The 12,512-nt window shown below is 38.3% G+C and overlaps 1 protein-coding gene across 1 annotated transcript in view; it reads left to right on the top strand.

The window, feature by feature from the left end:
• LOC130681268 (bromodomain adjacent to zinc finger domain protein 2B-like) overlaps positions 1-12,512 on the top strand; it is a 128,409-nt gene that overhangs the window by 22,854 nt on the left and 93,043 nt on the right. Inside the window, exon 2 of the mRNA XM_057493905.1 lies at positions 855-989. The gene's annotated coding sequence lies outside the window, so the exon portion shown is untranslated. The remainder of the gene's footprint in view (positions 1-854; positions 990-12,512) is intronic.

Here is a 12,512-nt window from a genome sequence, read left to right on the forward strand (position 1 = left end):
TTCTGATGCCGGGGTTTTTGTTCACGAAGCCGAAGAATGAGCTTCACAAACACTCAAGGTAGGAGAGCAAGGTACAGGCTTTTATTTAGGGATAAAGTGAAAGAGCAGAGCTCGTGGCTCACACCAGGAGGGGCAAGAGAGTCCCTGTGTGAATTCATTTTAAATATATTCCTTTAATTATTGTAGCTGTGCAATTAAGTTTGAAATTTTAACATTTGAGTTCAACTTTTTCTTTATCATTGTATAGATGAACAGGTATTCAAATGAGTTGTCAATTCCTGCAATATAGTGTGGTAAGGTTATTGTTGGGATTACTTGGGGTCTCTAAGTCAATTTGAGGAAAATGGACATCTTAGTAATGGAATTTTGATCATGGGCAGTATATCTCTGTTGTTTTGTTTTTTCTTTCATTGCTGTCAAAAATGTTTCACATGTTTTTCCCCAGAGATCTACAAGTATTTTGTTGCATTTATATTTGAGCATTTGTATTTTTGCATTTTTTAGTTTTGGTGGATATAAATGATACTGTTTCTTACATATTCCAATCATATATTAATGGTTGACTGAAAATCAGAAATTTTTATGTTCACTTTGATCTTGGGATCCCATCTGGGCACAGAACATCAGGCTCCATTTCTGTTTGAACGTAACCATATATTTTCACTGAGTAATCATATATTGGATTTGAGCCCTTTACCAGGACTTCTAAGAAGGGGCCCAACCATCAGTAGTGACTATGTTTGAGCTACGGGAGGCCTGATCCTGCCTTTTCTGGCACACATTGCGCACGTGTGCTCCTCCTGTGCACTCTGGTACGTTTGCTAGAATGAAGACTTGAGCTTTTGTATCTGCAGGACCCAGGAGGCTGGGCAGCAACTTTGGGATGACTTGGGAGCCCACTCCACCAGGAGGAAAATGCATCCTGCGTGGGGTCCTGACACCTGCAGATGGAGCTTTGCCATGATTTCTTCTGGATGTTTTTGTAAAGAGTGAGTACAGAACCTGCCATTTTCTATCATATTCCTAAATGCTTCCTTTATTTAAGTTCTCATATAGTATTGTAACATTTTTTTTTTTTAAGTGTTGCATAAAATTTCTTAGAAGGGTAAAGAGGGCTGGTGTTATCTATACAATAAAACTGTTATGAAAGACCAGAATTAGATTATATAATAGCTCCAGGGTCTGGGGCATAGTGTGTGCCCAGAAAGAATAATATTTTGTGAATTTAAAATGCTTTATGGAAGCAGATCAAGTGAGGAATGAGCCAGCTCTTAGAGCTTTGTGCCCTTGTGTGAATCATCTTTAAAGATCTGACCCTGTAATAATTAATGCGCAATGTTCCTCATTCACTGAGGGTTTCTAAGGATTAACGTTATATTATTCTGTATCATTCTGATTCAGGATTATTTCTGTAGAGAAATGCCACTTCAGCATCATATACACAGTCATAAAATTCATATCAAGAAATGGGACCAGTCAGTCTTCCCTGCAACCTGAGGCAAAGAGAAAAAAGTCACACCCTAGTAAGTCCCTTCACTCACCTGTATTGTTACTTTTCCAACATTAAAGTAATTGAGATCCACTGAAAAGTGGAAGTTTAAGTACATTAAAATTCAGAACATTATTTTGAGTTCTACTATTTTATTGATACCAAACCAGAATTTAGTATGCTTTTATGTCCCTAGCTTTTGAAAAGCTAACTTATCAATATGTTGATATCCCTTGTGGCTTGTCATTTTCAAATGGGATTATCATTGTGCTTGATGATTTCTCCTGAATGAGTGTTGAACATAATTTTTAAAAATTAACTTCCTTCACTAATATGTTCTTTGCCAGACCTCTGTGTGAATGTATTTGTTAAAAACATGCATAAAGTAACCAAGGGAACATCTATCTATTTTGATACATGATTTGAGTGAGCAAATTTTATGAATCAGGTTTAGAACAAAATACGATGATGTCTTTTGTCTCCATGCCACCTACTGGATGCTGCTCAACACCATCTAAGGTGAAGTTGTTACCAAATGAGACACACCTGTTTCCACTCAGTCAGCATACAGCAAAGCCAAACACTGACCTGAGCAGTGAAACCAAACCCTGACTTTGGGATGTGGTTTTTTTTAACATAGGGAAAGAAGGTGGGCGTTCCCCAAGCAAGGAGAACGGATAGCTAAAGTTTGAAGCCCTGCACTCACTATTGGCTTACAAGCAAGGGCTTGTAAAGGTTATGGGAAAGGGTTGCAGGATGTGTGATGAGCTTGTGGCATTGTTCTGACGGGTCCGTGGTGAGGTGACGGGACTGTTTGAGGAGTGTTAGCTGTCAGCCTTCTGGCGCCACTGAGGCTAGAGTTCACTTGCTCATTGTCAGGAGGTGGCTCGTCTGGTGGAGCCTAAATACCTGTAAAACAAGTCAAGGATACGTGAGTCAAGAGTCAGTCTGTGGCCTTGAGGGGGAAATCAGAGTCCTGGGCCATTTTAGTTTGCTTTACCTTGGTTTGCAAACCCCATTTTCTTTCTTCTTAACTTACACATTCTGATTCCCATACTGTGGGTCATATTTGATGGACCCAGTCTTCTATATCATTGAGATGTCTGAGGGCCTTTATTAGACAGGGAATGCCTGTGCAGTCACAAAACACCTTTAGGACTGAAATCACCGTAACGCTTAAGAGCCAAAACATTGGATGCTTTTTCTAAATGACATGCATTTATGGAAAACAGATTTCCTTAGGTTCCAAGTAGAAATCTGAAGGTACTTTACTTTTGTGTATCTTGGTTTCTGAGATAACAGTGAGATGTTTCTAATCTCCTTCCTATTTCATGTGCTTCCTTCTTGTAATAATTGCAAATTCAAGTTTCTTTTTAGCATGCACATTCCTTTACTTTTTTGGTCTATTTTGAGCTTCAGAAAAAATGTACATAAACCTTGCTTTAACTTTACATTCCTCTAATATACTTTCTACCTAATGTTCTTTATTGGTAAGCTAGATGACAGGCATTCTAACAAGCATGAGGAATTACATATTGTCCTGGTTTTTCACTAGAGCTGTTTTTTAACCATTTGTTTATGATTCATATGATCATCTCATCATGATCAAGTGCATTAAGTTTGAGAGTCTGTCTGTGCCAGCGTGCTTCTGAGTTTAGCACTGTGTATTTTACGTGTTACAACTCCTGAGGGAGTTTTCTTAATTACTAAAGGAATCTAAAATTTTCTGGACTATTCACATGGGTTTTGTTTTAGTTTCTCATATCTATTGTATAGAATCTTTATTTTACAAGGGTGTCTATGTCTATAAAACCTATAGCATGCTGTAGGATTTACTTCTGAATTGCTTTCATGGAGGAAGCCTGACACAGATTCACACACAGGGGAAGTAGGTGTACAGTCAGGGATTGTCTGCTTGAATTGTGGACAGTATCTGACCATGGAATTCAGATGCTTTCTACCAATGCTTCTATTAATTCTCATAATGGTTAATTTCCTGTGACCTTGGAATAATTGAATTTCTCTTAAATATTTAAAGAGCGTATGTATTATATCTCACAATGTAATATTTCAAGTTTACATATTTGTACTAAAGCCAGAAACATTTTCAATTTACTGTTTTTAATTTTCAAATTCATAAAGTATATACGTGTGCCTTATTAAAGTTTTACATTCATACAACATACTTCCAAATTTATATCGTCTCATTGTGTTTTTAAAAACGAGTGAACTTATAATCACGCTGCTTGGTTAAATTGTCAGTTTTCAGGAGAGTCTTAAAATTATCAGGAGACACCTAAAATTTATTTCCAGTACTCAAAATACCATTCCACAGTGCTAATTTGCATAGAATTTAGTAATATTTTGTATCAAGATTTGGATTCAGCATAGTGTATATTCTCCTTTGATATTCCATGTATTAACTTTTGAGTCATGTTAACATGTGTCAAAGTGCACCAATTCCATGTAGTCCCCTACGGCAGCACAGGGGATGTCTGTTCATCACATAGCCCACATACCTCTGCACCATGAATTCCCCTCAAGGTCACGTTGCTCCTTCCTGCCGCTTGCCCGGTAATTTGTCCTTAGAGAATCCCACCCCAACAGAGCCAGAGTGGTGATTCTCTCTCTCCAGTCCCCTCTTCATGCTGCTGGGTCATACCTGCAGGGACAGACTCAGAGCAGCACCATGCAAGAAGCAAAATGACAGCTGAGACCCCAGCTTCTGTCCTCCGTCAGCCTCGTGGAGAGGACTGGATGCAGTAGTTTGGGGGCGCCATGGGCCTTAACGGGAGGAGCGGCAGTAAGAGGGAATGCCCTTGTCCCTGTCCTGTGCCCTGTGGCAAGGGTTCGAGAGTTTTCATAGCAGCCAGGTGAGGAAAGGCGTCATGATAGAAAAAGGGGTTTAAAGTTCTCAGTGTTTCCCCAGGCTCCACAAATTATCCGTCACACTGAAGGTACAGTAACAATACAATACTCATGTACTGCCTTCTAAATGTTCAGTTTCTTACAAGGTTGATTAGGTTTAGCTTTACAACTTGGTTCATCTGGGGTAAATCAAGCTCTTCGTCTGTAACGTATTTTGTGTTCAGATTGACTTAATGGCATAGTATGAACAGTCATTTAGAAGAGTGTTTTCAGATAATTTCAGACTTACAGAAAACCTGCAATATCCCTGATGTTCCTTCATTCAGATTTTCCAGTGGTCACTGCACCACTACATTTGCACCATCATAGAAAATTGTCCACTGTATTTTTCCAATTAGAGGCATAATTTACCACAGAAATCCTACATGACCCACATTAGAAAATCAAAATTGTTGATAATTCTTACCTGAAGACCAGCTTTAAATATCAGTAAGTGCATCAACTATGAGAAAAATATGTCTGCATTCTGGACCATAGACTTTCTGTCATTTTCATGACCTCACTAAGAATTTTGCATCTATTTTCAATAAGAATATTGGTCTGCAGTCATGTTTTTTCATGGCATCCTAATCTGGATTGATGTCAGGGTAGTGGTGGCCTCATAGAGTGAGCTTGGAAGTGCTCTGTACTCTTCAGTTTTTTCGAAGAGTTTGAGAAAGATTGACATGAATTCTTTAAGAGTTTGGTAGAATTCTCCAGCGAAGCTCTCCGACTACCAGAATCTCTTGTACAGCAAGTGTTCTCCTTTTTTTCATTCATTTATTCTTTCATCAAATATTTATTTATTTTATTTTGGTATCATTAATACACAATCACATGAGCAACATTGTGCTTACTAGATCCCCCCCATTATCACGTGCCCACCACATACCACATTACAGTCACTGTCCATCTGTGTACTAAGATGCTATAGAGTCACTACTTCTCTTCTCTGTGCTTTACTGTCTTCCTCGTTCCCCCGACTATGCTATGGGTGCTAATTGTAATGCCCATTACTCCCCTTCTCCCTACCTTCCCACCCACTCTCGCCAGTCCCTTTCCCTTTGGTAACCATTAGTCCAGTGTTGGGTTCTGTGAGTCTGCTGCTGCTATGTTCCTTCAGTTTTTGCTTGGTTGTTAACACTGCACAGATGAGTGAAATCATTTGGTACTTGTCTTTCTCCACCTGGCTTATGTCACTGAGCATAATACCCTCTAGCTCCATCCATGTTTTTGCACATGGTGGGATTTGCTTCTTTCTTATGGTTGGATAGTATTCTATTGTGTATATAGAATACTCCTCTTTATCCATTCATCTACTGATGGACACTTAGGTTGCTTCCATTTCTTGGCTATTGTAAATAGTGCTGCAATAAACATGGGGGAGGGGGGTTGCATATGTCTTTTTGAACCTGAGAATTTGTTTTCTTTATGTACATTCCTAGGAGTGGAATTCCCAGGTTACATGGTATTTCTATTTTGAGTTTTTTGAGGAACCTCCATACTACTTTCCACCGTGGTTGAACTACTTTACATTCCCACCAGCAGTGTGGGACTGTTCCTCTTTCTCCCCATCCTCGCCAGCATTTGTTGTTCCTGATCTTTTGATGTTGGTCATCCTAACTGGTATGAGGTCAATATTGTGGTTTTAATTTGTATATCCCTGATAATTAGCAATGTGGAGCATCTTTTCATGTGCCTGATTGCCATCTGAATTTCTTCTTTGGCGAAGTGTCTGTTCATATCTTCCACCTATTTTTTAGAACGGTTATTTCCTTTTTGGGTGTTGAGGTGTGTGAGTCATGTATTTTGGATGATAACCCCTTGTTGGATATGTCATTTACAAATATATTCTCCCATACTCTAGGATGCATTTTTGTTCTGCTGATGGTGTCCTTTTCTGTACAGAAGCTTTTTAACATGATGCAGTCCCATTTGTTCATTTTTTATTTTGTTTCCCTTGCCTGAGGAGATGAGTTCAAGAAAAAGTTGCTCATGTTTATATTCAAGAGATTTTTGGCTATGTTTTCTTCTTAAGAGTTTTATGGTTTCACGACTTACATTCAGGTCTTTGATCCATTTTGAGTTTGCTTTTGTGTATGGGATTAGACAACAATCCAGGTTCATTCTCTTGCATGTAGCTGTCCAGTTCTGCCAACACCAGTTGTTGAAGAAGCTGTCATTTCCCCATTGTGTGTCCATGCCTCCTTAATTTTATATTAATTGGTCATATATGCTTGGGTTGATATCTGGGTTCTCTTGTCTGTTCCATTGTTGCACGGGTCTGTTCTTGTGCCCGTACCAAATTGTCTTAATTACTGTGGCTTTGTAGTAGAGCTTGAAGTCGGGGAGAATGATCCCCCCAACCCTCCACTTTTTCTTTTTTCTCAGGATTGTTTTGGCTATTTGAGTTCTCTATGGTTCCATACAAATTGTAGAACTATTTGCTATAGTTCATTGAAGAATGCTGTTGGTATTTTGATAGAGATTGCATTGAATCTGTAGATTGCTTTAGGCAAGATGGCCGTTTTGACAGTATTAATTCTTCCTATCCTTGAGCACAGGATGTGTTTCTATTTGTTGGTATCTTCTTTAATTTCTCTCCTGAGTGTCTTGTAGTTTTCAGAGTACATGTCTTTTACTTCGTGGTTAGGTTTTTTCCTCGGTATTTTATTGTTTTTGATGTAAATGTGCATGGAATTGTTTTCCTGATTTCTATTTCTGCTCATTTATCGTTAGTGTATAGGAATGCAAGAGATTTCTGTGTATTAGTTTTGTATCCTGCAAATTCGCTGAATTCAGATATTAGATCCAGCAGTTTTGAAGTGGATTATTTAGGGCTTTTGATGTACAATATCATGTCATCTGCAAACAGTGAAAGTTTAACTTCTTTCTTACCAATCTGGATGCCCTTTATTTCTGTGTGTTGTCTAATTGCTGTGGCAAGGACCTCCATAACTATGTTGAATAAAAGTGAGAAGGGTGGGAATCCTTGTCTTGTTCCTGATCTTAAAAGGAAAGACTTTCAGCTTCTCGCTGTTTACTATGATGGTAGCTGTCGGTTTATCATATATGGCCTTTATGTTGAGGGTACTTGCCCTCTATACTCATTTTGTTGAGAGTTTATATCATGAATGGATGTTGAAGTTTGTCGAATGCTTTTTCAACGTCCATGTAGATGATCATGTGGTTTTTGTCCTTCTTTCTGTTAATGGCTTTTCTCATATTGTACCTTCCTTGAACCCCTGGAATAAATGCTACTTGATCATGGTGGATGATCTTTTTGATGATAATTTTGAATTCTGTTTGCTAATATTTTGTTGAGTATTTTTGCATCTATGTTCATCAGGGATATTGGTGTGTAATTTTCTTTATTTTGTGGTGTCTTTGCATGGTTTTGGTATTAGAGTGATGCTGGCATCATAGAATGAGTTTGGGAGTATTCCCTCCTCCTCTACTTTTTGGCAAACTAAGGAGGATGGGTGTTAGGTCTTCTCTAAACGATTCATTAAATTCAGTGGTTTAGGCATCTGATCTGGGGGTTTTGTTCTTTAGGTAGTTTTTTGATTACCAGTTCAGTTTTGTTGCTGGTAATTGGTCTGTTCAGATTTTCTGTTTTTCTTGAGTCAGTCTTGGAAGGTTGTATTTTTCTAGGAAGTTGTCCATTTTTTCTAGGTTATCCAGTTTGTCAGCATATGATTTTTCATAGTATTCTATCATCATTCTTTGTATTTTTGTGGTGCCCATAGTGATTCTTCCTTTATCATTTCTGATTCTGCTTACTTGTGTAGAGTCCTTTTTTTCTTGTTAAGTCTGGCTAGGGACTTACCTATTTTGTTTATTTTCTCTAAGAAACAGCTCCCACTTTCATTGATTCTTTCTGTTTTATCTTTCTCGATTTTATGTATTTGTGCTCTAATCTTATGTCCCTCCTTCTGCTGACTTTGGCCCTCATTTGTTCATCTTTTTGTAGTTTCACTGTGAGTTTAGACTGTTTATATGGGACTGTTCCTCTTTTCTGAGGTAGGCCTGTATCGCAGTATACTTCCCTCTTAGGACGGCCTTTGCTGAGTACCACAGAGAGTGTCAGAACAGACTCCTGTAAGTGTCTGGCCAGCTAGGCTGAGGGACGGCAAGAAAAAATGGCACCCCACAGCCCCTCTTCCCCTGGATACATCTCCAGCATATCCCATCCCTCTGACACACATCCCAATGTTAATCCATAACTCACATATAATTTAGGTGCTTTTCAAACTGCTGGGTCTCAGATGGATCATCAGCACACCCGTCCTCCAGGAGCAGAGGCTAGGCCTCCGAGAGTCCTCTGGCCGTCCCAGAGTTCAGCCACACTGATTCTCAAAGCCAGAGGGCTCATCTTCCTGGGGCGGCCCTGGTGTCGGCTTCATCCCCTCACCCCCCATGCCTGCTTCCTCTCATTCATGGGGGTTGGGGCAGGACAGGAGATGGGGCTGACCACAGCTCTGCCCTTTTACCCTTCTCAGTGTGGCCTCTTCTTGTCATTAGCTATGGAAATTCTGTTTTGTCTTTAGGTTATTTCCAGAGTGGGGCATATTGCATGTAGTTTCCTAGGTGTGTACATGAGAAGAGGTGATCCCAGGGTTTTTCTGCCACGGTCTTCTCAGAATCCCCTCTGTAGCCTACTTTTCTAGGCCTTAATTCCCTCATCTGCAATGTGAAGAATATATATATATATATATATATATAAGCAGGCCTTTAAGATTAATTCTCTTTTAGGTAAGATATTCCAAAAGTCTTTTTATAAACTAATTACCAGGAAATAAAGGATTCTGGAAGTACACTTACAAAGAGAAAGGTGGTTTTTTTAAAAAAAGAAGGTAACATTGTTTTATTTGAGCTATAGTTAAATTTACTGAAAATTGTTTAGCCAGAAATAATTTGGTAAATGATCAATTCACTGAATGACTAACAGACCTAAAACCGTCAGACCAGACACCTTAATCCAGGTTTAAAACATTCACCACAGGTATTTCAGGCAAGGCCTAGAATAGGTACAGTTTCCAATTCTGAAAAATGTAAGTTCATTCATTCATTTATATAACATTGATCAGTCAGGAAGTGCTAGGCATCCCAAATATTAATGTGAGAAATTGACAGTTGCCTAGGACTGCAGATCTGAGAGGAAATACTTGAAGCAAACGTTTGGTGATACTAAAACTTAAAGAACAAAACAACAGCAAAGAAAAATATCAGCAAGGGATATGGCTGGTAATTGTAGGTCTGCTTTTGTTATGTAGCTGTATTCCTATTATTGTTATGTGTGTATGCAATTTAATTAGTAGTTTGATAAAACCTGTACATGCTTATGTTACTCTACAAGAAGATATGTCAAAGAAATAATCAATCTTCCCATGTTTTCTTCTGTCTGCTACTTCTGTAGCTTTTCTTCTTCCTTCCTAATTACAACCCTTAAATAGAATTCATGCCTCATATCAAATTTACCGAGTATCATAGTTCTTCCAAGTGGTAAAGATACCTCAAGACAAATGCTGGGCATAGAAGCCACAGGGCATAAATCTGCAAAGAAGTAAAAAGCTAACCTTGTCAAACAATATTGCTTCTCTCTCACCGACTTTACATTTCCCTGTATGGCCCCGGAAGATGACTGGTTAGCCAGAGATGGGTAAGATTCCTCAAGGGAGGAACAACCTAAGACAGGCACAGTCGCAGGGGGGCCATCAGGTGAGAAATTGGGGATCAACAGAGGTGAGGCTTAGAACTTCACCCCCCCTGTTTTGAGAGAAATCTTCTGCATACATGGATGTTTTGTCGCCCATGTCTAGATTGGATTAACACACAGTCTACAGGCACAGACCTGATCATCTACATTTGCCCTCTTAGAGCACTAAATTATGTTTTCTACCTTTATCTTGCATCTACCTACCACTCCAGCATTTTATCTAAAAAAAAGATAATAATAATAAGGGAGAAATGTGGGATTCACATATAAATCAAGTATAAAAATCAAATCTGACTTGATTGTTTATAGTTCATGATGCGTGATCAAAACTGAAAGTTTCTGTTATATCACTGCCCTTGCACTGTTCCCCATGTAAGAACTTATTCACTATGTAAGAAGTTGTTCACCATGTAAGAACTTGTTCGTTATGCTTCAGAAGATTGGAGACTGTTGAGAATTAGGCTTGGGGTGGATTAATGATTGTGCATTGAGTCCCCTATACAGAATTTTATTGTTAACCACCATTTGATCAAGAAATATGAGAGATGCCCTCTCAAACAAACAAACAAACAAAATGAACTCAAAATTGATCATAGGCCAACATGTGAAGTGTAAGAGTTTCAGAAGAGAACACAGAACTATTCAGGAGTAGGAGAAGGGGAAGAGTTCTTGGCACCAAAGCGCAATGCATAAATTAAAGATTGATAACTGGGATTATCTCAAAATGCAAATTAAAAGCATAAATACATACCAGTAGACTAACCCATTCAATGGCTACATTTAAAGACTAATAATAACAAACATTGGCAAGAGTTTGAAGCATTTGGAACTCTCAACATTGCAAGTGGGAATATGAAACAATACAACCACTTTAGAAAATCTTAAAAATAAACACTGTATCTCCTAGCAATCCCACTTCTTAGTACTTACCTAAGACAAATGGAAAAATATACCCACATGGAAATGATTCAAATGTTCATAGTGGCTTCATTCACAACAGCCCGAAACTAGAAATAATACCCACTAACTGGAGAGTGGATTTTGAAAAGTGCTACATCTATATAAGGAAATACCACTTTCTAATAAAAAGAAAAAGAAGTGTTGATACACACATTATCAATGAATCTTAAACTAATTAGGCTGAAGGAAGGAAGTCAGATGAAATAGTGTACATATTGCATGGTTCCCATTTTATAAATTTACAGGAAAAGAAAACTACGTTGTCAAAAAGCAAATTACTAGTTGCCTGTGGCCAGGAGTAGAGAGAAAACTGCACTGTAAAGGGGCAGAAGGAATCATTGGGAGGTAATCGAAATGCTATTTGCTTGATTGTGATTGTAGATTCATAATTGAATAATATATATAAATGTGATCGAATTGTACACTTTAAGTGGATGTGTTTATTATTCTGAAGTTTATTATACTTCAGAATAGGTTTTTTTTAAATCCCCAAACTTGAGGTTGGAATATATTGGCTCTTTCTCATGTGATGGCATTGTTCTTCAGTTTGATTAGTGTGTGGATTACATGCATGTATACATTTGTCTAAACCCCTCAAACTCTGTACCTAAGATTTATGCGTTTTACTATATGCAAGTATGCTTCAAAAAAAGAAAAATCTCAGTAAGTTGGCAAATCATTCAGTGAAAGCTGACTTTTGGTGGAATGGGTTCCCTCATTTACTTATTTACTGCTCCCCTCCCTATTAAACCATCCTGAAGTATATAAACTCAAACAAAAATGGGAGCAACAAAAGGAACATAAAGACAGCAACGATATAAAGGGACAAGTGAGACTTGATCACACGTCCTATTAAGACCTGAACACGGGCCGGTGGACAGGGGACTCTGGTTGTCAGTGAGACAGGAAGTCCAGTTACTTAGACAGCTCAGTGTCCACAAGGCACAGTGAACACAGACCAGTTGCTCATGAGACGTTTAGCTATACTTTGGAGTATCATTTATGAAGAGTAATGGGAATATTGAAATAAAAACTCACATTTAAATAAAATTTCATAATCTTAAAAAAATTCTGAATAATAGAAACATTCTAAAATCAATTCATTTGAGGTAATTTTTCTAATCTTGAAATACTTGAAAGTAATAAATTTATTTGCCATTTTCCTCAAGTATTTCTCCATCTTCTATCTTAACTTCGTTCAGGAAGAAAACTTTCCTACTCTTTGCCTTTTCCATGTTACTTAGAGGCCACTTCAGACCTGCCTGGTCTCCAGTCGGGCTTCTTTCCCTCACATCCAGGCAGTCCTCTCTCCAAGAAAAGAGCCTCATTATTTACCTGCTTTTCTAGCTCTAGTTCTCAGGCCCTAAGTCAGACCATCTTTATTTGTTAAGTGGACATTTGAGACAACTTTCTGTCCCGACCTCTGCATCCTTTTTC

Source organism: Manis pentadactyla, chromosome 16 (assembly GCF_030020395.1).
Source record: "Manis pentadactyla isolate mManPen7 chromosome 16, mManPen7.hap1, whole genome shotgun sequence".
Classification (NCBI taxonomy): domain Eukaryota; kingdom Metazoa; phylum Chordata; class Mammalia; order Pholidota; family Manidae; genus Manis; species Manis pentadactyla.